We start from the raw sequence: 23,483 nt of genomic DNA on the forward strand, positions 1-23,483 counted from the left end.
GCCATGATCCAATCCTTCCATAATCCTGCCCTATCAGAAATATAATATTGGCACAAATAGTGCACAATTTACTATTTACCACACTTAGTGCCATATTTAAATCACTGTTGCAACAAAGTGCATTTAAATAGCAACTTTCATGGTACAATGTTATCAAACTAGTGCAGCCTCTGACACAAAACCAGCAGCAAAAAAAATACTTATCAAAAGGTTTGAAGGGAGGGCAGCATGGTGGCACAGTGATTAGCATGGCGCTGAGGACCCGGGTTCAATCCTGGCCCTGCGTCACTGTCCCTGTGGAGTTTGCACATTCTCTCCATGTCTGCGTGGGTATCACCCCCCACCCCCCCAACCCAAAGATGTGCAGGTTAGGTGGATTAGCCATACTAAATAATAATAATCATTATTGTCACAAATAGGCTTACATTAACACTGCAATGAAGTTACTGTGAACATCCCCTAGCCGCCACACTCCAGCACCTGTTTGGGTACACTGAGGGAGAATTCAGAATGTCCAAATTACCTAACAGCATGTCTTTCGGGATTTGTGGGAGCAACCCAGAGCAGCAGGAGGAAATGCACGCAGACACGGGGAGAACGTGCAGCCTCCGAACAGACAGTGACCCAAGCCAGGAATCAAACCGGGGACCCTGGCGCGGTGAAGCCACAATGCTAACCACTGTGCTACCATGCTGCTCTTTATCTTGGCCCCTTAATTGGGAAAAAAAAGAATTGGGTACTTTAAATTAAAATTTTTAAAAAGGTTTAAAGGGTAAACACAGTAACACCAGCAGCTGTCAGTCTCAAAGTGGTTACAGATCACATATTGAAGCACCCAGGTATAAACCTGTAACCCTGGTGCTGCCAGCGTGCCCAAGCCTGCCAACTCAGCTTCACTATATAAAACCTCGCTGCACTTTCTGTGCGACTAAAGTACCTGAAGGAAAAGCTAAAACATTTGCTGCAGAGATAAACGGCACACCCCTTGCAAAAAGCATTTGATTTGTAAAACAAATTCAGCAAAACCATCTCAGAATCAGTAGGTAGATCCAGCTCCTTAGTGGGGTTATTGTGTTGCGGAAGCTTCAGAAAACTCAACTCTTTCTAATCTTGCCTCTTGAGACACCCAAGCAAGATTGAGATGAAACCCCGCCCCTTTGCCATCCGTGCCATTTCACTGGTCAGAATGACTCAGCCTACGAGCCAATTTAACCAATGAGGTGCAGCACCAATTTCTCCTGTTATTTGCGGCCTCACGTTTCGGATTGGCTGTGCTGTTGCCAAGTGGGCGGTCCGGGCGCTGATTGGTCAACTCCCTAGTTTGGCTTTTTCTTTTGTTGGGCTTTAAGGCTGAGCCCGGAAGAATGAGTCAAAGTTGTATTGTGGTGGGGCGGCAAAGGCGAGAGGGAACGCCAAACTCAGACGCTGCCTCTGCCCAGAGCAACCTTCATGTCCACGTTGAGTTGGCTCACACCATTGGGTTGTGGGGGGGTTGTGTGCCAGTCACTGGGACACCTCTGGACCTCAGCTTGCATCGAAGAGGAAGTTTGAAACCAAGCAACAAAAGTGAATATCTCACTCGTGGAGGGAGCAACCGCACGGAGGAGGACTCGATAGGTTAGTGTGCCAGATGTGGTCAGCTGGGGAGCGGTGTGGGTGGGCAGGTGCCTTGGGGCTTTGGGGGTGGCAGACTGGGACTTAACCCCTCTCAATCAATTTAGCCTGGAGAGCCGAGAGTCGTATTACACTGCAGGGAAATTCAGTCTGTGAAGCAGCAGTGACTCCTTGGGCAACATTTGGTTTTTGGTAACGATTCGGGTTGTTTTATGACAGTATAGACCTGAATAAGCCCAGTGCTGGGGTAGCTGCAGCAAACACTCGGCGGGTCTGACTGCATCTGTGGAAGGGTCTATGCCTAATGCAGTGTGTTTCCAGTAACTGGATTGTTTGCTTTCTGCCCACTCCTGTTGCATCTTGTTTTAGCAGAATGCCACTTGTGTCGACTCCTGTAATTTAAACCGTCTCACGAGAGCTGGCGAAATTGGGCTCTCTAATGTAACCACCCAGCTCTTTGTAAAGCGTTCATACAGAGATGTGGACACACTGTAACTGGGTTGTGACTTAAAAGCAGAGCATGCGGTATCTATCACCTTGCACAAGGATTTCTACTCGTGCCTCTCAATCTTTGATTTTGCCGTTTGGGACGCGAATGCAGGAAAAGTATATTCTTCGGGTCATTTTGGACTCTCCGCTGATGCTGCCAGACCTGCTGAGTTCTTCCAGCGTTTTCTGTTTTTAGTTCACTAATAGATAATCTGGTCATGAATCACATTGTTGTTTGTGGGAGCTTGCTGTGCGCAGGTTTGACTGCTGCCTCTGAGATTACAGCAGTGTCTGCACTTCAAAAGTCTGATTAGCTGGAAAGTGCTTTTTGACATCCTGGTTGTGAAAAGAACTCTATAGATGCAAATTATTTCTTGCCTTTCTTAGTGCTGTGAGCAGTAACATTTTTAACAGGAGGATAACTGAGAACAAAATAACTACACATTGGAGAGCATTTCCTCTAATTGTGCATAGAAAAATGCATCTTGCTACCCAGCTCTCTCTTGCCAAAACTCCATCTAACCAGTTATTTGAGCATCTTTATCCCAGCACAGGCTCACCTGTATGAACAGTTGCGGTACAATCTAATCCATGGCCCATTTGGGCTATTCTGATGGAAAGATTGGGACATGACTCATAGCCCTAGCCTGGGATTAAGAAGCTGCTTGTAGTGTAATACTTTGATAACACAGCAGTGAATAAGGACCACTGCTTTGTGCAGACCAGTATCATAACTGTCTGCTGTATTTCGTCATGGGAATGACTCTGGGGAGATGGTGTGGTGGCTTGTAAATAGGAACTGAAGTGCTGAGCTCCCAGCATTGCAGATCTTTGCATATTTCTGAACAGTGATGTGGAATTTCAGTTACATGGAGAAACTGGTGTTGTTATTCTTGTAGTGGAACCACTTAAAAGTAAATTTAATTTGTCATTTACAAAGTTAATAAGATTTAGAAGTGATCAGTATCATGGCAGGCTTTGATTTTTAAAAATTCATCCATGGGATGTGGGCATCGCTGACTAGAACATAGAACATAGAAAAATACAGCACAGAACAGGCCCTTCGGCCCACTTGTTGTGCCGAACCTTTGTCCTAGATTAATCATCAATTATCATAGAATTGACAGTGCAGGAGGCCATTCAGCCCATCGAGTCTGCACCGGCTCTTGGAAAGAGCACCCTGCCCAAGGTCAACATCTCCACCCTATCCCCATAACCCAGTAACCCCATCCAAAACTAAGGGCAATTTTGGACACTAAGGGCAATTTATCATGGCCAATTCACCCAACCTGCACATCTTTGGACCGTGGGAGGAAACCGGAGCACCCGGAGGAAAGCCACGCACACACAGGGAGGATGTCCAGACTCCGCACAGACAGTGACCCAAGCCAGAACTGAACCCGGGACCCCGGAGCCCCGAAGCAATTGTGCTATCCACAATGCTACCGTGCTGCCCTTAAGAACAAATTAATCTACACTCCATTATTCTACCATGATACATGTACCTATCCAAAAGCCGCTTGAAGGTCCCTAATGTTTCCGACTCAACTACTTCCACAGGCAGTGCATTCCATGCCCCCACTACTCTCTGGGTAAAGAACCTACCTCTGACATCCCCCTCTATATCTTTCACCATTCACCTTAAATTTATGTCCCCTTGTAATGGTTTGTTCCACCTGGGGGAAAAGCCTCTGACTGTCTACTCTATCTATTCCCCTGATCTTCTTATAAACCTCTATCAAGTTGCCCCTCATCCTTCTCCGTTCTAATGAGAAAAGGCCAAGCACTCTCACCTTTCCTCATAAGACCTACTCTCCATTCCAGGCAACATCCTGGTAAATATCCTTTGCACCTTTTCCAAAGCTTCCACATCCTTCCTAAAATGAGGTGACCAAAACTGCACACAGTACTCCACATGTGGTCTTACCAAGGTTTTGTACAGCTGCATCATGACCTCACGGCTCTTAAATTCAATCCCTCTGCTAATGAACGCGAGCACACCATAGGCCTTCTTCATAGCTCTATCCACTTGAGTGGCAACTTTCAAAGATCTATGAACATAGACCCCAAGATGTCTCTGCTCCTCCGCATTGCTTAGAACCCTACCGTTAACCCTCTATTCCGCATTCATGCTTGTCCTTCCAAAATGGACAACCTCACACTTGTCAGGGTTAAACTCCATCTGCCACTTCTCAGCCCAGCTCTGCATCCTATCTATGTCTCTTTGCAGCCGACAACAGCCCTCCTCACTATCCACAACTCCACCAATCTTCGTAACATCTGCAAATTTACTGACCCACCCTTCAACTCCCTCATCCAAGTCAGTAATGAAAATCACAAACAGCAGAGGACCCAGAACTGATCCCTGCGGTACGCCACTGGTAACTGGGCTCCAGGCTGAATATTTGCCATCCACCACCACTCTCTGACTTCTATTGGTTAGCCAGTTCGTTATCCAACTGGACAAATTTCCCACTATCCCATGCCTCCTTACTTTCTGCATAAGCCTATCATGGGGAACCTTATCAAATGCCTTACTAAAATTCATGTACACTATATCCACTGCTTTACCTTCATCCACATGCTTGGTCACCTCCTCAAAGAAGTCAATAAGACTTGTAAGGCAAGACCTATCCCTCAAATCCCTGCTGACTATCCCTAATCAAGCAGTGTCTTTCCAGATGCTCAGAAATCCTGTCCCTTAGTACCCTTTCCATTACTTTGCCTACCACCAAAGTAAGACTAACTGGCCTGTAATTCCCAGGGTTATCCCTATTCCCTTTTTTGAACAGGGGCACAACATTCGCCACTCTCCAATCCCCTGGTACCACCCCTGTTGACAGTGAGGACGAAAAGATCATTGCCAACGGCTCTGCAATTTCATTTCTTGCTTCCCATAGAATCCTTGGATATATCCCGTCAGGCCAGGGGGACTTGTCTATCCTCAAGTTTTTCAAAATGCCCAATACATCTTCCTTCCTAACAAGTATCTCCTCGAGCTTACCAGTCTGTTTCACACTGTCCTTTCCAACGATATGGCCCCTCTCATTTCTAAATGCTGAAGAAAAGTACTCGTTCAAGACCTCTCCTATCTCTTCAGACTCCATGCACAATCTCCTGCTACTGTCCTTGATCGGACCTACCCTCACTCTAGTCATTCTCATATTTCTCACATATGTGTAAAAGGCCTTGGGGTTTTCTTTGATCCTACCCGCCAAAGATTTTTCATGCCCTCTCTTAGCTCTCCTAATCCCTTTCTTCAGCTCCCTCCTGGCTACCCTGTATCCCTCCAGCACCCTGTCTGAACCTTGTTTCCTCAGCCTTACACAAGTCTCCTTCTTCCTCTTAACAAGACATTCAATCTCTCTTGTCAACCATGGTTCCCTCACTCGACCATCTCTTCCCTGCCTGACAGGGACATAAATATAATGGACACGTAGTACCTGTTCCTTGAACAAGTTCCACATTTCACTTGTGTCCTTCCCTGACAGCCTATGTTCCCAACTTATGCACTTCAATTCTTGTCTGATAGCATTGTATTTACCCTTCCCCCAATTGTAAACCTCGCCCTGTTGCACACACCTATCCCTCTCCATTACTGAAGTGAAAGTCACAGAATTGTGGTCACTACCTCCAAAATGCTCCCCTACTAACAAATCTATCACTTGCCCTGGTTCATTACCAAGTACCAAATCCAATATGGCCTCCCGTCTGGTTGGACAATCTACATACTGTGTTAGAAAAGCTTCCTGGACACACTGCACAAACATCACCCCATCCAAACTATTTGATCTAAAGAGTTTCCACTCAATGTTTGGGAAGTTAAAGTCACCCATGACTACTACCCTGTGACTTCTGCACTTTTCCAAAATCTGTTCCTCCACATCTCTGGTGCTATTGGGGGGCCTATAGAAAACTCCCAACAAGGTGACTGCTCCTTTCCTATTTCTGACTAGGCGTGCATTTATTGCGGATCCCTAATTGTCCTCGAGAAGGTGGTGGTGGACTGCAGTGGTTGAATAAGGCAGCTCATGTGGTGCAGTTCTGTTCTGTTAGGGAGGGGGTTCCCGGAATTTGAACCAGCAACCGTGAAGGAACGGCAAGTCAGGTTAGAGTGTGGCTTGGAGGGTAAACCCAGGGTGCTGGAGTTCCCAAGTGTCTGCTGCCCTTGTCCTTCTAGATGGTAGTAGTATTGGGTGTGGAAGATGCTGTCTAAGAACCCACAATGCATTTTATAGAATGTAAACTGTGTACACACTGTTGTCACTATGTGAGGATGATGGAGGACTTGACTGTTTTGTAGATGGATGCCAATCAAGTGGGCTGGTTTGTCCTGGTTGATGTCAAGCTTCTTGGGTGTTGCTGGAGCTGCACTCATCCAGACAAGTGGAGAGTATTCCATTACACTCCTGACTTGTGCCTTGTAGATGTTGTGATGTGGAGATGCTGGCATTGGACTAGGGTGAGCACAGTAAGACGCCTTAAACACCAGGTTAAAGTCCAACAGGTTTGTTTCAAATCACTAGCTTTCGGAGCACAGCTCCTTTGGGCAAGCTTTGTGGAGTCAGGAAGTAAGTTTCTCACCACAGGATTCTGAGCCTCTGACCTGCTCTTGTAGCCACAGTATTTATATGACTGTTCTAGTTCAGTACCTAGACAATGGTAACTCCAAGGATGGAGATAGTGGGAGGATTCAGCGATGGCAATACCATTCAACGTCAAAGGGCATTCTGTCCTGTTGGAAATTATCATTGTCTGGCACATGTGTGGTGTGAATGTTACTTGTCGCTTGTTAGTCCAAGGATATCGTCCTGGTCTCGTTGCATTTAGACATGGACTAATTCAGAATGATTCCCCTGTGAATATGTGTTCATTGTGTTGTATGTGGTTACCAGCTCCCAGTGGGCAATACTGCAGGACAATCATTCTCAATTTACAATGCTTTATTTGGAAAAGTGTGTTATGCAATTTATTGCAAACAGTGTTGTAAAAAGATCATCTGGTTCACTAATCTCCTTTTCGAGAAGAACATCTGCCATCCTTACCTGATCTGTCCCACATGTGACACCAGACCCACAGCAATGTGGTTGACTTTTAACAGCCCTCTGCAATGACCCACCAGGCCGTTCTGTTCAAGGGCAATTAGGGTTGGGTAATAAATGCTAGCCCTCTCACTACTGCTCACATCCATGAAAGAATAAAACATTTCTTACACAATTTTAAAACCAATTTGTTTGTTTTCATGGGTAATTGAAGTTCGGAGGTCAAGTGAAAAACACAAATTTTTTATTAATTTTAAGAGCTGATTTTTTTTTTTGTGGGGTAAATCAGGGGTTCAGGTCTAAGGTGACTCCACCTGGAGTCTGGCTCCTGGGTCATGCTAGGTTCTAACACTCTATTTAATCTGCAACAAATCTTGATGTAAAGTGAAACTATTTTACTGTGAGTCTATAACAGTCTTTCTCAAACTGCAGCCCATAAATACTTTCCAGGGGCTAGGTCTCCAGCAGATGAGAGTGAGAGAGATAAACATGAGACCGAAATAAGAAGGGGGGAAAAAAGGAAAGCCCCCTGCTTTGTGGTAAACTAACGGTATTTAATGTTTGTCCCACACAAGTAGCTGGCAAGATATCTCCCTCCCGTGTACACACCTGTCTTTGTCTATGCTTCCAGGTTTGGCTAGGAATCTCTCAGAATTGAAGGTCAATTTCCAGCACACTTTTGTGTGCAATCCTGAAGAAACATCATTGGGACATTCGAAAAGAGGTTATTAAAAAAAAAAACGTATTTGAACATTTCTCTTTACCAGTTATGAAAAAATTGAAAATGGGAGTGGGAAGAAGAGGCTGTTTGACTGACAGTCAAGCATCATCCAATTGGGTAATGGGTCTTTTTACTTTCCAATTGGTGTAGGAAGGCAGCGCATCACAAGGATATATGTGTTGGCCGACTAATGGCTGGAGCGTGGGGGCAAGTGATGTGATGAACCCTCCTGGAATACGCTTAATCATGGTTGGCAACCCTAATCTTCGCAGTGATGGGCATCTTAGCTGCCAGGGTTTTGGATTTACTCCCAATTAGAAGCTAGCTGTTGCTGTGACACCAGGGTGAATTCAATTTGGACCCATGTAATCAACAAGTGCCATAATAATATTGTCTGGTCCGTGTATTTCCAGCAAGGTTTCATTTCATCTCTTGGTGATTTTTGGATCATGAGATTTGGTTCATTTCCCTTGCTTAAATCTTCCCCTGTGTTGCAATAGTATAAATTCTCTAAATGGGGAAATTGGACTGGATTTGCACCGGTTTGAAAAATATTCTCAGTATCATGTTCAAGTAGGGAAAAGAATTGGACAGGGGGAAGTTCAGATATTTATGTGAAGTTATTTAAAAAATGATTAAAATAGAAATCTGCTTTAAGCAGCTAAACATCTAAATATGGTGATTCTGCTGTTAGTACTGGCTGGGCCAATAGTTGTTTGTATTGGATGTGATCTGCGAACTGTTAGACACATGTGTCATTAACAGAAAACTTCCAACCACATCAAAAACAGACTGTTTGGCATTCACTAGAGTGTTAGTTTGGGGAGGGAGTGGGAGGGTTGGAGGGGCTGTGGGGAGAACACTAATCTTTATCTCTGATTTGTCTGCTCTGTCTGATCACTGTCTACGTTAGTGAAATCATCTTCATAATGCGAGTCTAAGTAAATAACTTGAACTCTATTAAAGCACTTCACTTTCAGCACTGTTCTTATTATGGCGATTATGCAGTATTAGAATTTAGATGGGGTTTGATTCCTAATCCATTTGAAAGGGGTCCTTGATCTTAAACAGTATGCAAACCACTTGCTCTATAATTGTAAAATAAATATTGCGCAAATGCAGGTTTCTGAAAATTTGAAACGCGAGTATGTTGTACGAAAGTCTGGTGATGATCTTTAAATAGAGAAGTCTACTTTGTATGTAAATAGCTTTTCTCTGACGTGTAAACAGGATGTAAAGTCCCAATGGATTACCAGGAGTGAATAGGTCACAAAATTCTTAGTCAAGTGAAACATAAAATAATGTATGAGGAATTATGCTGATGAGGAGAGACCTGAGATACTTGGGCCTTTTCTACTGGAGCTGGGTAGAAATGGGGGAGGCTTGCTAATTCATTTTAACAAGTGGGTAAGAGGTAAATGTGAAAAAGACTGTTTCTGGTCGTGGGTTCAAGGACGAATTGTCACCAGCAGTAGCAACCTTTTTATTTATACAGCATCTCTTAATAGTAAAATGATCCAGGGAACTTGACTGGAGAGCTATCAAACAGAATTTGACACCGAGTTATATTAGGGCAGATGTCAAAAAATATTGGTCACAGAGGTAAGATCTGAGGACCATCTTAAAGGAAGAGAGAAAAGTGAAGAGGTGTAGTGCAACACATTTTGGAGTTTAGGACACGGGCACCTGAAGGCACAGCCGCCACTGGTGGGACAATTAACATCGGAGTATGCAAGAGGCCAGAATTGGAGGAATGCACAGTACTAGTCGGATTGTAGGGCTGGAGGAGGTTAGAGAAATGGAGGGGGTGAAATTCTAAGGCGACATTTTAAAAACAACCATGAGAATTTTAAATGTGACATATTGGTAGAGCAGGAATCAGTATAGGTTAGCGAGCAGAGGGCATGATGGGCGAGATTGGACACAGGCAGAGGAGTATGGAAGAGCAGAGGTTCATGGTGTGTGGGACGCCAGCCTGGAGGTCTTTGGAGTAGACGAGTCTGGAGAGAACATGGATGAACTGAGGCAGGGTTGGAGATGGCTAGTTTTGGAGTTGCCGCTCTTTGTGATGGAGACAATATGGGATGGGAAGCTGGGCTCAGCTTTGATTTAGTATGTGGAGGTTGCAAACAATCTAGATCAGCCTCGGTGATCGAGGCTGGAATGGAATTGGCGTTTAGGTCAGTTCAAAACTGTAAGAGGAGGAGGATGGAGCTTCAAGGGATAATTTCTCATGGAATTGTTCGAGCACAGACCGTTTTGTCACGGGGAGCGTTGAGGCAAAGACCATCGTATCATTTCAGGGGAAAATGGGTGAATATTTGAAGCAGGGAAAGACCCCAAGATATCTGGAGGGAGTAAGTCAATGGGATTAGTTTGAGGTAGCAAACAACCAGCCTGACAGGATGGGCCCAAATGGCTACCTCCAGCGTACTGTAAGCTTTTAAGTAGCTCAGAAGAGTTTTGATGGATAATTAGCCTTTGTTGATTTTGGCTTCAGCAAGTCACATCTGGGAAGAACTTAAACTCCCTTCATTGAAAATTATGTCAAAGTCGACGTAAGTGTGTGAGAACATGCCCGGGCATTCCGACATTGGATGTTATAAGTGTTCTTGTGAAACAGTTCAACTGAAATACTTCCTTAACAGCCAACAATTCCTGGACACGTCCAAACAATTTAGGCAGTGCCTAACATGGAATCTTAAAAATATACTTTTTTATAGGAAGCGTTACATTTGGGTAGATTTGTGGAAAATATCTTTTCCGTTATGAAGATCGCCGTTTCGAGCTGTAAAATCTGATCTACTAAGACTTCATTGTCAGATTTTGTACCGTTATTGGAAAGTTTCTACTTCCTTGGAACATGTAACAACAAATTGCATTTATATGGCACTTTTTAATGTCTTTACAGGAGGCTAATTGGAGGCAGGTTTTAGTTATGTCTTAAAGTAGATGAGGAGGTTTTGGGAAGGAATGCTAGAGTTTACAGTCGAGGGAACAGCCATCAATGGTGGTATGAAGGAAATGGAGGATGCACAAGATGCCAGGAATGCCCTCCAGCTTGTGGGCTGGAGGGCATTTCAGAGATGGGAAGGGCGAACCCATGCAAGGATTTGTAAATGCGAGGGAGAATTTTAAAATCTGGGCATGGTCGGAGCAGAAACCGCTGTAGGTCCACGAACGCAGGAGCAATAGGCCAATGGGATTTGGTGTGAGTTAGGGAAATTGGGTTTGCAGAACAGAATCATGTGTTTCCCTGTGCCATTATAATTTGCTGTAAAAGAGGTTAGTGTAAAGAACTCTAATTATTGTTTCGTGGCTTGGGCTATTCTTTCAACGTCCATTTTGCATACCGTTCATGGGTTAAGGAAGAGGCTGTGGATCATTTGATGTTTCTGAGATCGTGTTGTGTACAAATTGGCCACTGTTTCCTACATCGCAACAGTTACTACATTTTCAAAGTACTTAATTCACAGTAAGGTGTTTGGCGCATGAAAAGGCTGTGAAAGGCGCTTGATAAAAGAGTTTCGATCAGAACGGTCACATTAATCTTAGCTTACTTCCTGTCAATAGAAACACAGGTACAAAAAAAGCACTCTGCCTGAAAATTCACCACGCCCTGAGTTTCACATCCTCTCCGCTGATCACTTGCTGTATTTTAAGACTCGATAAAGAACAAAGTGACTTTCTTAGTTTCAGCAGAGAAATAATGTCCACCCACTATGACACAGTAGTGTAATGTTAGTATTTCTAGTCATCCGGAAAACGTGAGTTCACATTCCCAGAAGTTTGGGACTTCTAGTTCATTGATTGATAGAGTCTGGATGGCATGGAAGAAGGCCATTTGGCACATCAAGCCCATGTTAGCTCGCCATACAGCAATTCATTCAGTCCCATTTCCCCGCTACATCCCTGTGAGTTCATTTTGCTCAAGTGCCCATCCAATTTCCTTTTGAAATCATTAATGATCTCTGTTTCCGCCATCTTCCTGGGTGGGTAGCACAGTGGTTAGCATTGTTGCTTCACAGCATCAGGGTTCGATTCCTGGCTTGGGTCACTGTCTGTGCTGAGTCTGCATGTTCTCCGTGTCAACGTGCATTTCCTCTGGATGCTCCAGTTTCCTCCCACAAGTCCCAAAAGACGTGCTGTTAGGTGAATTGGACATTCTGAATTCTCCCTCTGTGTGCCCGAACAGGCACCGGAGTGTGACGACTCGGGGATTTTCACAGTAACTTCATTGCAGTGTTAATGTAAGCCTACTTGTGACAATAAGGATTATTATTATTATTATAGAGAGTTCCAGGTCGTTAGCATTCACTGTGTAAAATATTTTTCCTCACATTTTCTCCCCACCCCACCCACCTGCATCTCTTGCCCAAAACCTTAAATCTTTCACTGATGGTACAAGGACTAGGGGATAATAAGAACAGCTTTTCTTTGTCTACCTTATCTCAATCTGTCATCACCTCAAACATAAGTCTCCACGTTCTCCTTGGAGCAAAGCGAATTAACCCCAGCTTTACCAACCTAACCTTGCAGCTAAATTCCCTCATCTCTGCAACCATTCTGGTAAATCTCCTTTGCACCCTCTCAAGCACCCTCACAACCATTCATCTTTATTTTTTTTCAATCTGAAAATAAAAAGCTGGTAGCATTAGGAGTGATCTGAAGCTATTAGTTTGTCAATAGAAGCTCCTGTTCCTTCAAGAAGGTGTGTTTCCATCCTTGTCCATGATTTCAGCATCATAACAATTTCACCTGCCCTATGAAGTGGCCTGTTAGTTGTGTCATTAGAGGAAGGGCAATATATGCCAATCATGCCAGCATTGCCCACATCCTGAAAATAAACTTAGTTAATATAATGCAGGTCAGCGAAATAAAATTCCCTGTTGCAGGTCGAGCCAACCAGAACCACTTGCGTTTGCAACATGGTGATTGATGCCCATCTGACTCAGTGTTTGTCTAACACGTATCCTGTATGAGCACACCAAGACCTCACCGTGACCTTTGTGACTTCATGCATAGTGCTTCTAGACTGCATTACGAATGTTCTCCTGGCTCAGTCCTGTTGGCACAGTCTCTGTTTCACAGAGAGTTCTCAGCTCAGTTGTTGTTGCTCTTGCCTCTCCATCAGAAGGTTGTGACATTGAATCCAATGATTTGAATGCATGGTCCAGGGCAGATACTCTGCGCAACCTCGCTGGAGATCTCATTGTTTTGATGAGGAGAATAGATCACTAATGTCTTGATTTTAACTTTCTTATTCTTGCCAAATCCTTCCATGGCGCACTCCTTCCTATATCTGTAGCCTTTTGCACTTTCCTGATTTTGATCACTCCGTCCTGAGCTCTGGAATTCTTTCCCAACACCCACCCATCTCTCTTTCCTATTTCCTACTTTTAAGACTCTCTTAAAAACTCTCTCTAAAATCTATATCTTTGACCAATCAGAGATGGTGGCATAGTTGTAATGACACTGGATGGGCAATCCAAAGACCCAACTGATGCACTCTGCCAAATCCGATCAAAGGTGGACTTTAAATTCAATTAATAAATCTGGAATTGAAAAGCTAGGCTCAGGAATGGTGATCGTGAAACCATCATCAATGTTGTAAAAACCCACCTGGTTCACTAATGTCCTATAGGAAGAAAGTCTGCCATCCTTGGTCTGGCCTACACGTGATGCCAGACCCACAGCGATGTGATTGACTCTGAAACAGCTCAGCAAGCCACTCGGTGGGAGGGGAATTAGGCATGGACAATAAATGCTGGACGCCAGCATTTCATGAAAGAATAATTTTTTAAAAAAAAATCTGTTCTAATATCTCCTCCTGTGACGCAGTGCCATATTTTGTCATATAATGCTCCTGTGAAGCATCTTGGGAAATATTATTGAATACTAGTTTCTGTTGTTGTTATTAAAGTTGTTGTGGTTGATTTTTAAAATTGATGGGTGGGGAGAGGATAGCGTTAATAATAATAATCTGTATTGTCACAACTAGTCTTGCATTAACACTGCAATGAAGTTACGGTGGGGGAAAAAACCCTAGTCTCTACATTCTGGCGCCTGTTTGGATACACAGAGGGAGAATTCAGAATGCCCAAATTACCTAACAGCACGTCTTTCGGTACTGTGGGAGGAAACCGGAGCACCCGGAGGAAACCGGAGCACCCGGAGGAAACCTACACTGACACAGGGAGAGTCTGCACAGACAGTGGCCCAAGCCGGGAATCGAACTTGGGACACTGGCGCTGTGAAGCAACAGTGCTAACCACTGTGCTACTGTGCTGCCCAAATAATCTGGAAGGATAAGAACCAGAGGACAGATGAGGTGAGATTATTTTACATGGCGAGTTGTTGTGATCTGGAATCTGTCAGTAAGGTTGGTGGAAGCAGTTTCAAAAGGGAATTAGATAAATAAACAAAGGGGAAAGAGATGGGGATTGGGACCGATTGAGTAGCGCCTTCAAAGGGCAAGCACGGTACAATGTGCCAAATGGCCATCTCCTTTGTGATGAATGTTTCCATGATTCTAAGGTCTTGTAATTTGCTTCGATGTTTGTTTTTAAATATTGCCCTTCCCTTTAGGATTGGGGGGGGATGCTGGAATCTGAAACCAAAGAGAAAATGCTGGTAAATCTCAGCAAGTCTGGCAGCATCTGTAGGGAGAGAAAAGAGCTAACGTTTCGAGTCCGATGACTCTTTGTCAAAGTCATCGGACTCGAAACATTAGCTCTTTTCTCTCCCGACAGATGCTGCCAGACTTGCTGAGATTTTCCAGCATTTTCTCTTTCGTATTAGTTAGCAAGCTCCGCTGTGTGGTTTTATTGACTTTAATGATCTAATGCTCTGTTTCTGTATTATCTGCACACTATAATTATTAGTTAATGTGAAACTCACAGGTTGCTGAAGGCTGGAATGCTTTGTCACAGGGAGTGGCTGAGGCAGAAACCATTAATCTTTTGTAGGAAGAATTGAGTAAATATTTGCAACTGGGGAATATGCAATGTTACAGAGAGAGAGAGAGAGAACAGGACAGTGCGATTGAATTTGGATGAAGAGGTGGTATAGACACAATGGGCAGAAAGGCTTCCTTCTTTGCTGTAAACCTCTATATTTTCAAGGACAGAACCAAAAGAACTTGTACCTTTTTAATATAATGAAATGTGCCAAAATCGTTTCACAGGAGCTTTCTAAAACAGTGTGATACTGAGTCACATAAGAAAATATTGGGTCAGATGGCCAAAAGGTTGGTCAAAAAGGTAGGTTTTCAGTGTCTTAAAGGAGGAAAGTGAGGTGGAGGTTTAGAGAGGGAATTCCAGAACTTGGCCGAAAGCACGGCCGCCAGCGATGGAGCGAGTAAAATTGAAAACACTGAGGCCAGAATCAAGGCCGCAATTGAGTTAGCATCTGGTATTCATCCATAACCCTGCTTTTCTTTTACCCCTTTTAAGTATTTATCAATCCCCTTCTGAAATTACTTTAAAATCTGCTTCCACTGCTCTTTCAAGCAGCACACTCCAGTCATATTCCCCATAGGGTTCGTTGAACCAGACTGCACGAACCTCTCCAGGGTACACTAGGCTTGTCTTCCCTTGGGTATGGAAGATTTGAGGGTGAATTGAATGACGTGTTGAAGATGATTAAAGGATTTTATAGGATTGAGAGAAAAGCTCTGGTGGGAGGTGGAGTACAGTTTGACATTACCGTCGCTGAATCCCCTACTATCAATATCCTGGGTGTTATCATTGACCAGAAACTGAACCTGACCAGCCAAGTAAATACTGTGACTATAAGAGCAGTTCAGAGGCTAGGAATCCTGCAGCGAGTAACTTACCTCCTGACTCCACAACAAACCTGTTCACATTTACAAGGAGCAAGTCAGAAATACTTTCCATTTGCCTGGATCAGTGCAGCTTCAACAACATTCAAGAAACTCAACGCCATCCAGGGCAAAGCAGCCCACTTAATTCGCACTCATTCACAAACATTCACTCTCTCCTTCACAAACAGTCACTCTCTCCACCACAGATGTACAGTGGCAGTCGTGCGCACCATCTACAAGATGCAATGCAGGAATTCAGCAAGGTCCCTTAGGCAGCACCTTCCAAACCCATAACCACTATCATCTAGAAGGACAAGAGTAGCAGATACCTCAGAACACCACCAACCGGAAGTTCCCCTCTAAGTCACTCACCATCCTGACTTACAGATATATTATCATTCCTTCACTGTCGCTGGGTCAGAATCCTCCCTAACAGCAATGTGGGTGTACCTACACCACATGGACTGCAGCAGTTTGAGAAGGTGGCTCACCACCACTTTTACATGGACAATAAGTGCTGGCCACATCTCTTGAATAAATAAAAAATAGTCCCGAACAAGGGGGGGGGGGGGGGGGGGATTAAAGCCAGCTGGTGTCAAGAAGCACTTTCCCCACACACAGGATAGTGGAAATCTGCAACCTTCTTCCCCAAAAAGATGTTGGGATTGGAGGTCGATTGGTAACTTGTAAACTTAGACTGAGAATTTTTTTATTGGGCAAGGATTTTAAGTGTTACTCCAGGTGGGTGGATGGGAAGATATAAACGAGCCATGATCCAATTGAATGGTGAAAAAGACTGGAGGGGCTGAATGGCCTCCTGTTTCTATGGGAATGGTTTTCATTTGTGTTAAATAAGAATAAGCCTGGACTTTACCCTTCTCTTCCCTGCTCATTCATTAAATAAACAAACATGTTATACAAATGCAAAGTCTGATATTTGAATTTAAAATCCACCTTTTTCAATTTACTATTTAATAGATTTTCTTTAACTGTCACTTGGTGATACAGAATTTGAACATTGCTAAAAAGAGAGACATGTTGCCAAAGCTTTTCATCTTGCACTCAGCAGGACAAACAAGAACACCAAATTTCAAACAGCACCACATCAATTTATACAACAAGAGAATAGCTCACCAATTGGTTGTCAGGTCGACTCTGGCTGAAGCGTTGCCATGGAGAAAGCAATGGGGAACCTTAGACTGCCCAACCCAAGCTCCTGGGTAATTCAAAAAGAGGTGCAAGGCTTGAATATATTCCTTTTGTTTGCAGTGAACACGTCCCTGCATATGAATGTATGTTGCTTCTAGCGTGTATAAATGAGTCACGTTACAAACTCGACTGATTTTCTTAAATTGGTTGTTAGCGTGGCCATTAGCGAACTCCGAAATTTTGTTTGTGGGCTTAAAATATGGGGACAATTGGTAATTGAAGCACAATATGTATCTTGGGATTGTGCAGGACTGAAGGCCAATCGACCCATCATTTCTGCACTGGTTCTTTAAAAAGTTTTGTTTGTAGCTGGTTGCATTAGAACATAGAACAGTACAGCACAGAACAGGCCCTTCGGCCCTCGATGTTGTGCCGAGCAATGATCACCCTACTCAAACCCACGTATCCACCCTATACCCGTAACCCAACAACCCACCCCCCCCCCCCCCCCCCCCCCCCCCCTTAACCTTACTTATTAAGGACACTACGGGCAATTTAGCATGGCCAATCCACCTAACCCGCACATCTTTGGACTGTGGGAGGAAACCGGAGCACCCGGAGGAAACCCACGCACACACTGGGAGGACGTGCAGACTCCACACAGACAGTGACCCAGCCGGGAACCGAACCTGGGACCCTGGAGCTGTGAACCATTTATGCTAACCACCATGTTACCGTGCTGCCCGAAATAATTGTGAAATAATTTTTTTTTCTTTTTAAAAAAAGATAAATTTAGATTAGCCAATTATTTTTCTAATTAAGGGGCAATTTAGCGTGGCCAATCCACCTACTCTGCACATTTTTGGGTTGTGGGGGCGAAACCCACGCAGACACTGGGAGAATGTGCAAACTCCACACGGACAGTGACCCAGAGCCGGGATCGAACCTGGGACGTCAGCGCCGTGAGGCGGCTGTGCTAACCACTAGGCCACCGTGCTGCCCTGCATTGTGAAATAATTTAATATTAAGAATTAACCTGATATAAGGACAAATGACCAAAAGCTTGGTAAAAGTGGTAGGTTTTGAAGGGTGTTCTGAAAGGAGGCGAGAGAGGTGGAGAGATTAAGGGAGGAAATACCAGAACTTAGAGCTCGGGCAACTGAAGGCACCGCCGCCAATGGTCGAACAATAAAGACTGGGGATGAGGAGAAGAGGGTAGTGGGGTTGAAGTGTGTTAGCTTACTGTACAGCTGCAATATTAGTCTGGGTGTCTAGGTCTTCAGTACTACAGCGGGAATGTCCGTACCCACTGTATTTGCTGAGCGCAGAGGTCTGAGGCAGTTCTGAACAATTTGGGGACTTGTGCCCGTATGACAGTGTGCCTAATGCATTTAGCTTCAGTAGAGAAAGTCCCAAAATCTAAAATTAGCAACTCTTCTGGAGGGCCAGTTGCTTCTCTGTGGGGGGGGGGGGGAGGGAGGAGGAAAGAGAGAGGAAAGGCAGTTAGATGCTAAAAGAGTGAAGAGTGAAGAGGGTGGCAGGCGGCTTGGTTGAAGAGTTTTTTTATAAGGTAGAGGTTTCTGTGTCCAAATGGCATCCTGTTCTGTCATTGTATAAACATAGAAACAAGCAGCATAAAGACACCATGCTATGAAGGTTTTTAAAAGAAGTATTGATTTAAAGGGGTTCACTGTTTCTCAATTAGGCGGATCATTTCTGATGTCCAGTTCTATTGCAGGCTGTGCAATTAAATATCAAGAGACTCGATCAATCAGTTACCATCCCTTTCTCATCACACAAGAACATTTCCCATGATGTAGCACCACCTTCTGAGAAGTTTAGAATCCAATTTTACGAACTGTTTGTGTTCAAATGAAACTGACACGTCAATTCTGCAGTTTTGAAAAAAAGAACAACTTGATCACCACCGAATTATTTGCAAGTTATTGCGGTTCATTGATCAGGTTTTTGTTGAATTGATCTACTCCTAGTCTAGCTGGTGCTCCAAATATTTGAAAAGTGTGATGACTGTCCAGCACTGTTTTATGTCAAACACTGAAGCAGTTCTGAAACGCAGTGAATGTCTCAGACCAGCGAGGTTGTATTGTGTTTGAGCTGGGTGGGGTTTCCTAGATTGGGGTGGTGTAGAGAATAGGGACCAAAACTGTCTGGTTCTTCTTTTTAAAAATGTGAAGTCGCTTGAACTACTTTGCCAATTTTTTTTTCTCTGTACAATCCTGCCTCGCGCCCGCTGAACCAAGCTTCTATACTGTAGCCTGACATTGCTGTTTTTGTGATGGTGCAGGCCCTCATTGGTGGGAAGGGTTATATTTTCGGATTGGTATGTGGAGTAATTATGGGCCTGTCCAGGAGTGAATCGAGTTGGGAAGGTCTGAAGTAATGATCCACAGTAAGCACGATGTAAAAACAAATCACTGGCACATCTACAGCAACAGTCATCACCTCCAGACACCCTGAAGCACTTCATTGTTAATAAATGTAGTCACTGGCAGAATATAAGAAATGTGCAGTGATGTTGGCTCAGGATAAATATTGGCAAGGACACCAGGGATAACTCAGCTAATTTTTTTGACATCCACCTGAGAGGGCAAATAAGTTGACACTTTTCCTGAAAGATGACACCTCTGACAGTGCAGCACCCCCTCAGTACTGGCACCAGGAGTGTCAGTCTCAATCAGCCATTTTCAAACTCGGGGTCGCGATCCACAGGTGTCGGGAGGGTCCTTGCATTGTGGCGTTCCCAATCGCGGAATGCCGGCTGCGACGGGCTTTAAAAATGCCGGTCATGACCAGTTTTCAGAATGCCGGCAGTCGCACACACGCATGCGTCCTCGGCAGTGCCTAGGCCCGGAACTCAGTGGGGAGGACCACCTCCTCCTGACCCAGGAGCAGGTTTTAAAAAAAATATTCTACTAGTGTGTGTGTCCCATGGATCCAAACACCAACACCGCCACCAGTGGAGTTTAACTTTCCTCAACCATCTCTACACCTTTTCCCACCAAAACACCTGCTCAGCAAATGGGGAAAAGGACTGAAAAAGACTGCCTCAAGTGGGAGTTGCTAAATTCACGATCACTCACTCCATGGCTGCCACCGGAAGTTCACAGATTTTTAATAAAATTCTATGCAGTCTTCCTGCCTGGAGCGAGGCAGAGTGCAGCTCACATGCTGAACACTGATGTTACATGCCCTGGGCAGAAGAGAGATTCCTCAATTGTATTAGGAGCAAGCAACAGGACTCAAGAATTTAAAATTAATTGTTTTGTAATTAAGGCCAGAGACACAATCAGACCTGGATCTCACAATCTACTGGAGAGAGTGGCTCAGGAGAATCCACAGCAGGACAAACAGTGCTGGGGTGAGCTCCAGGGCCTCTGGTGAACTGTCCATTAACAAGAAGCTGAAATCAGGGTCAAAATAGGATAAAGATGATTTTTTTTTTAAGGTATGGCTTTGTTAAGTGTGCCAATGGAAATCAGGATGCAAAGCCCGTGTGTGTTATATGCAGGGAAGTACTGGCAAATGAAAGTTTAAAACCTTCAAAAGAATTTGAAGATTAATCATGGCGATTTCGAGGGCAAACCTCTTGATTATTTTCAACGGTTGCAGTGAGAACTTAAATCGTCAGCTGAAGTCCTTAGCAGAATTACAACATTGAATGACAAAGCAAGTGGGCAGCACGGTAGCATAGTGGTTAGCACAGTTGCTTCACAGCTCCAGGGTCCCAGGTTCAATTCCCGGCTTGGGTCACTGTTTATGTGGAGTCTGCACGTTCTCTCCGTGTCTGTGTGGGTTACCTCCCATAGTCCAAACATGCAGGTTAAGTGGATTGGTCATTGTAAATTGCCCTTGGTGTCCAAAAAAAGTTAGGTTGAATTACAGGGATAGGGTGGGAGGGGTGGGGTGAGGAGTGTGCTCTTTCCAAGTGTTAGTGCAGACTCGTTGAATGGCCTCCTGCACTGTAAATTCTATAAGTGAGATCATGAGGACCAAGCTAGCATTAAAGGTAAGCAAAAATGGTGCATCGCGAAGGTCAGCCGGTGTGGGTCAGAAATGTTGGTCATGAAGGATGACCAGTTGGTAAAAATGGGGCTGGGCAAAAAAGTTTTGGAAAACACTGGTCTAGATTTTACACTGCTAGCTCTGAAGTGTGGGGCTTGAACACGTGTATGCTTGAACCAAGAGACAATAATGCAAGTCACGGTCGAGGAAAGATAAAAATGGTGGTTCTCTGCTGGTGGTTCTGGCGCATTTTAAAATCACAACACCAATGGATCTTAGTCAGATCAGATGTTCAAAAACCCGACGTTAATGACTGTAGACAGGCATCCCAGAGAGCTGGAGGGGTGGAGATAATTAACTAACTTGGTCTCCCTCAGAGTGTCCCTCTGTTCTCCAGGGACTCTCGCTGATGGTTGAACAAATGATTTACGCAGCCTTGATGTTGTGACTGCACTGTCTGTACAATGTAGACACCAACTCTCTACTTGCAGAAAGGGGGTTGTTTAGTTCAGTTGGCTAGAATGTGGTGCAGCTTGATGCCAACAGCGCAGGTACAATCATTGCACTTGATTTGATCGTTATGGAGATTTGCGTTCTTGATGCAGAGTGGTGGAACCGCTGGTCTGATGTCCATGGTTCCTTGTGAAATGCAGCTAATTACCAGCTAGCTGGAAGGGTAAATGCACCCGTTATATCTCGCAAGAGCAACCTTATCTGAAAAGTACTTCAGTATCTGAGAAGTGTTTTAGGGCTGTGCTGAGTATGTGAAAGGCACCTTTAAAAATGCTAGACCTTCAATAAATTACAGAAATGTATACTTGCTTGCAAATTGCATTGTGCCAGTGTCAATCTTTCACCACCTGCAGACTTTAATCAGAAAGCATCTGTTTCCTGTTTTTAATTTGTCCGGAGTCTGCATATTCAATTATATTGTTGTAATCTAGCATGGCAACTGAAAACAAATGTTTCTCTCTGGTATGTTGGAAGCTTGTTAGCTACAAGGGCAATACAGCAGTAAAACATTCCTGGTAATGTTACCAGGAGCTGAAATTGATTTGACGTAGTGTCGAATGTGACTTGGTGGGTAATGTTCTCGCCTCGGCCTAGAAGGTTGTCAGTTCAAGTCCCACCTCGGGGGTTTGAGCACAGAACCCTTGGCTGATACTCACAGTGCAGCACTGGTGGGTTGTCACTGAGGGAGAATCGCTCTGTCCGAGGTGCAGTGCTGTGCTGTCGGTAGCGACACCTTTCAAATGAGACCTTGAATCAAGTCCTTGTCTGCCTTCTCTAATCCACTATAAAAGGCCACTATTTTGAAGCACTTCTATGGGAGCTTGCCATACACAAATTAGCTGTTGCGCTTTCTACATTATAACAGTAACTATACTACACTTCATTAGCTGTAAAGTGCTTTGAGATATCTGAAGGCTAGAAAAGGTATTACAAAAGCGTTGGTCTTTCTCGGTCATTTAACTGCTCTGGGACTGAGTCTCTGGTAGGGATAACAGATTTCCTTCTCTAAAGGACATTAGTGAACCAGTTGGATTATCCAACAATTTCATGGTCACTTTTGCCGAGGGCAGCTTTTGATTTCGAATTATTGTTTGCACTGAATTCTCATGGCAGAATGTAAACTCCATTTCCCTCAATTATTAATCCAAGCCTGAGGGTTTCTGGACCAGGAATATTAACACTACAGTATTATATACCCCCCCCTTGTGTTGTCCAAGTAAAATAAATTATTTTTCATCAAAGCTTAAGGTGGATGATTGATGGAAGTAAACATGAAGCAACTTGAGTTTGTTTTGCTACTGATATTGAAGAGTGCAGGGAAAGGGCTGACGTCAACATTTTTGCTTATAAAGGCTTGAAGAGGCATTGTTTAGGGCATTTTTGAAGGGAAAATATTTGCATAGGTTCTCCGCTTGTACTTTATGGGTTCCAACTTCTGATTGTTCTAATGGTTCTCGTGGTTAAATCATTAGGGTCGTTCCCTGTCTAGTATGGAAATACTTGGCAGTTCTGTCAGTATCTGGAGGGAAAAACACTTTGAGTCCAATATGACTGTTCTTAAGTTTATCTGGCGTTCTTGACCATCCCAAGGTATCACAGGAAAATTGACACCAAGCCATTGAAGGAGACATTAGGAGGTTGAAAGCTATTTTGTCAAATTGAATGGAAATGTCTTTAAAAGAAGGCAGAGAGGTAGAAGAGCAGAGAGGTTTAGCAGGCAAAGACAGCTGAAGATATGACTGGCAATGGTGGAGCGACGAGAATCAGGGATGCTCAACAGGCCAGAATTAGAGAAACACAGATGTCTCGGAAGATCGTCAGAGATTTCAGAGATGGAAGAGGGCAAGATCACAGAGATTTCAGCTCAAGAATGAGAATGTTTAAACTGTTGCTTTGTCGGACTGGGTGTAGCGTAGGTTGGCAAGCGTAGGAGTAATGGGTGAATGGAACTTGGTGCGAGATGGAATACAGGCAACATAATTTTGGAAGAGCTGAAGTTTACCGAAGGTGCAAAGTGACAGCCCCCCCTCCCTCCCTCCCGAGAAGGCCTTCTGGGTTGAGCTCAGAAATAAAAAAAATGGGCATCCACACTGCTAGGACTGTGCCA

At 44.2% G+C, this 23,483-nt stretch overlaps 1 protein-coding gene across 1 annotated transcript in view; it reads left to right on the plus strand.

Moving 5' to 3' along the window:
- The first annotated feature begins 1,373 nt into the window (after positions 1–1,373).
- Positions 1,374–23,483, plus strand: part of LOC119955017 (serine/threonine-protein kinase 38-like) — an 87,554-nt gene continuing 65,444 nt past the window's right edge. The window contains exon 1 of the mRNA XM_038780822.1: positions 1,374–1,617. The gene's annotated coding sequence lies outside the window, so the exon portion shown is untranslated. The remainder of the gene's footprint in view (positions 1,618–23,483) is intronic.

The sequence above is a fragment of the Scyliorhinus canicula genome, chromosome 20 (genome assembly GCF_902713615.1).
Source record: "Scyliorhinus canicula chromosome 20, sScyCan1.1, whole genome shotgun sequence".
NCBI classification, from domain to species: domain Eukaryota; kingdom Metazoa; phylum Chordata; class Chondrichthyes; order Carcharhiniformes; family Scyliorhinidae; genus Scyliorhinus; species Scyliorhinus canicula.